The sequence below is a fragment of the Amblyomma mixtum genome, unplaced genomic scaffold (genome assembly GCF_055824585.1).
Source record: "Amblyomma mixtum isolate Tamu unplaced genomic scaffold, ASM5582458v1 scaffold_21, whole genome shotgun sequence".
NCBI lineage: Eukaryota > Metazoa > Arthropoda > Arachnida > Ixodida > Ixodidae > Amblyomma > Amblyomma mixtum.
The window spans coordinates 326,867-330,794 of NW_028317718.1; the positions used below are offsets into that span (position 1 = coordinate 326,867).

Consider the following 3,928-nt stretch of genomic DNA (forward strand, 5'->3'; position numbering starts at 1 on the left):
CGTCACTAATAGGATGACGAGGCATTTGGCAACCACTAAGGCAGAAGTGCTGAGCCGACGCGTGACGCTCCAATTCCGGTCTTCATCAGAGGTGGGTCTTCTTGTGCCTTCTTGGGCACGCCCGCTCCGCCCGCACGGGCCTGACCGCAGAACACCTCGAAGCACCGGCGTTTGCTAGAAATATACATTCTTGGAGCTCTGTGCCACCGTCCTCACGCACCTTTCTGCGATCTGCAGCGACGCTACCCCCGGACTCCAGCAGCGGTTTTTTTTGTTGCTGTTCACACTCAACTGCTGTTCACATCTTTCAAGGCGAGTCATCACCGCCTACCGCTGCTGCACCCTTTTGTAGGGGAGGGGGTTTTCCCAACGCCCCCCGGTCCGGTCGCCCCCGGGTGCGCCATCGTGCTGCTCCCTACTCGACCATTTCGCCACATCATTGCTTCGCAAGGAGACAGGCACCGCCTAGCCGTGGCTACGCAGCGCGTACTTGGAACAAGCCGCAAAGCGGACGTTCATCAGTCTACTCCCGCAATAGGAGCCCACCGGCCACAGTGCCATGGACGGCGTTTCGGTAGCGCACCGACAGACTACTCGAAGGCTGGGAAGGACGAAGCAGCAAGAGAACCCGGCTGCCGCGAATGCGTTCAAAGTGCGGGATTATAATCCCTCGTCCTTTTCGGTCCCGGTGCCTCCTTTCGCGCCGTCGGCGCGGCGTCAGACTCCGCGCCCGCAGTGCGAGACCTTTCGCGCGCGGCCGTTCCCTGGGCCGCGCGCGTCCCGCCGCGTGCGCGTCGCGCAGAAGCGCAGTTTCCCAGCCAGCGAGCCGCGGTTCCTCTCGTACTTCGCAGCAGCCGCCGCCGTTCCCTTGGCAGCGGGCAGGCCTTTCCCTCGGCCCGCCTACCGACTGGTGGTCGCAACACGACAAAGCCAGCGAGCCGCGGTTCCTCTCGTACTTCGCAGCAGCCGCCGCCGTTCCCTTGGCAGCGGGCAGGCCTTTCCCTCGGCCCGCCTACCGACTCGTGGTCGCAACACGACAAAGCCAGCGAGCAGCGTTTCCTTTCGTACTTCGCAGCAGCCGCCGCCGTTCCCTTGGCAGCGGGCAGGCCTTTCCCTCGGCCCGCCTACCGACTCGTGGTCGCAACACGACAAAGCCAGCGAGCAGCGTTTCCTTTCGTACTTCGCAGCAGCCGCCGCCGTTCCCTTGGCAGCGGGCAGGCCTTTCCCTCGGCCCGCCTACCGACTCGTGGTCGCAACACGACAAAGCCAGCGAGCAGCGTTTCCTTTCGTACTTCGCAGCAGCCGCCGCCGTTCCCTTGGCAGCGGGCAGGCCTTTCCCTCGGCCTGCCTACCGGCTCTGTTTGCGCCTCTTCGACGGTTGTCGACAACCGAAAGCCCACCATGAGTGGTGCGTTACGCCGTTCAAACCTGCGGATACAGCCCGTCCGACTTTCCCTTGGTGACGGAGCTCCGCTGGGCGCAACAGTTTGTGCAGAGAAGCGGCTTCAGAATCTCGCAACTCCGCGGTTGAGGCCTTCCCCCGCTTATAAGTGGGGGCGGCGCCGGGTGTGACAAGCACAATCCGGTAATGATCCTTCCGCAGGTTCACCTACGGAAACCTTGTTACGACTTTTACTTCCTCTAAATGATCAAGTTTGGTCATCTTTCCAACAGACCGGCGCAACCGAAAGGCCGCGCCGGACATCGGTCCGAAGACCTCACTAAATCATTCAATCGGTAGTAGCGACGGGCGGTGTGTACAAAGGGCAGGGACGTAATCAACGCGAGCTTATGACTCGCGCTTACTGGGAATTCCTCGTTCAAGGGGAACAATTGCAAGCCCCTATCCCAATCACGAAAGAAGTTCCACGGGTTACCCAGTCTTTTCAGACAGGGATAAAGACACGCTGCTTCCTTCAGTGTAGCGCGCGTGCGGCCCCGGACATCTAAGGGCATCACAGACCTGTTATTGCTCTGTTTCGTGCGGCTAGGAGCCGCTTGTCCCTCTAAGAAGGTTGTAAGGTGCTGGGAACCCCGCACCTATTTAATAGGCTAGAGTCTCGTTCGTTATCGGAATTAACCAGACAAATCGCTCCACCAACTAAGAACGGCCATGCACCACCATCCACCGAATCAAGAAAGAGCTCTCAATCTGTCAATCCTCCCAGTGTCCGGGCCGGGTAAGTTTTCCCGTGTTGAGTCAAATTAAGCCGCAGGCTCCACTCCTGGTGGTGCCCTTCCGTCAATTCCTTTAAGTTTCAGCTTTGCAACCATACTTCCCCCGGAACCCAAATACTTTGGTTTCCCGGAAGCTGCCCGCCGAGTCATTTGAGTAACTCAGGCGGATCGCTGGTTGGCATCGTTTATGGTCAGAACTAGGGCGGTATCTGATCGCCTTCGAACCTCTGACTTTCGTTCTTGATCAAAGAAAACATTCTTGGCAAATGCTTTCGCAGTAGTTCGTCTTGCGACGGTCCAAGAATTTCACCTCTAGCGCCGCAATACGAATGCCCCCGTCTGTCCCTCTTAATCATTACCCCGTATTCCAAAAACCAACAGAACAGAAACGGGGTCTTGTTCTATTATTCCATGCAAGTTTATTCAGGCGACTCGCCTGCGTTGAGCACTCTAATTTTTTCAAAGTAAAAGCGCAGGCCACCTCGAGACGCACCAATGAAGGGCACCAAGAGAGGACCGGCATGATGTTCAGTCCGAGCCGTCGCATCGGGTAGATGCACTACTCGTCTGGAACTGAGATCCAACTACGAGCTTTTTAACCGCAGCAGCTTTAGTATACGCTATTGGAGCTGGAATTACCGCGGCTGCTGGCACCAGACTTGCCCTCCAATTGATCCTCGTTAAAGGATTTAGAGTGTACTCATTTCAATTACGGGGCCTCAAAAGAGTCCCGTATTGTTATTTTTCGTCACTACCTCCCCGTGCCGGGAGTGGGTAATTTGCGCGCCTGCTGCCTTCCTTGGATGTGGTAGCCGTTTCTCAGGCTCCCTCTCCGGAATCGAACCCTGATTCTCCGTTACCCGTAACAACCATGGTAGGCAAGTAACCTACCATCGAAAGTTGATAAGGCAGACACTTGAAAGAAACGTCGCCGGCTCATGGCCATGCGATCAGCACAAAGTTATCCAGAGTCACCACAGAGTACGGGCAGAGCCCGATGGGTCTTGGTCTAATAAAAGCGCCCGTCAGCCAAAGGCCTTCAGGCTCAATGCATGTATTAGCTCTAGAATTGCCACAGTTGTCCAAGTAGAAAGAAACGATCTAAGGAACCATAACTGATTTAATGAGCCATTCGCGGTTTCGCCTTATTTCGGCATGTACTTAGACATGCATGGCTTAATCTTTGAGACAAGCATATGATTACTGGCAGGATCAACCAGGTATGATGCATAGGCATTCCCTTTTCGCCCCAGAAGGGTGCCTCGTCGCCGCCGATAGGGCCGCCATAAACCCCCAGCGCGCGACGCATCTTTTTCGCGGCAGCTTGCGCTGCCCGTGCATCGTTCGAGCTCGCTGCGGCATCCGACCCGTAGGTACGGCAATCGCCACGCGGCAAGAGAGCACGTGTGCCTTTAGGCAAAGCATTTGTAACGCGCCCACCAGTGCGCACATCGGCCTCTAGGGCCGCAGCATTAGGCAACTGGACGGCGCTTGCTGCGTAGCCGAGACGGCCAAGCCGCCAGACGACGGGACACGCCCGCGTCTTCGGCGCGCTCGCACGGAATCGAGTCCGGGTAGCACGGAACACACCTCGTAAAACGTGGAAACAGCGTCGTCCGACAACCAGCCCCTATCGCAGACGCGGATGAGGCTGCAGACGAATGCCGTGGGGTCCGAGGGACGGGGACACGCTGGGCACGAGGCCGCATATCAGACCCGGTCACGGCGCGCACACGCGGGCGCGCGCCGC

General features: G+C 57.7%; 1 non-coding gene across 1 annotated transcript; it reads right to left on the reverse strand.

Moving 5' to 3' along the window:
* Positions 1 to 1,586: 1,586 nt before the first annotated feature.
* On the reverse strand, positions 1,587 to 3,401 carry LOC149324624 (small subunit ribosomal RNA). The gene has a single exon (XR_016286722.1). It is a non-coding gene; the product is annotated as a small subunit ribosomal RNA (ribosomal RNA).
* Between the last annotated feature and the right edge of the window lie 527 nt (positions 3,402 to 3,928).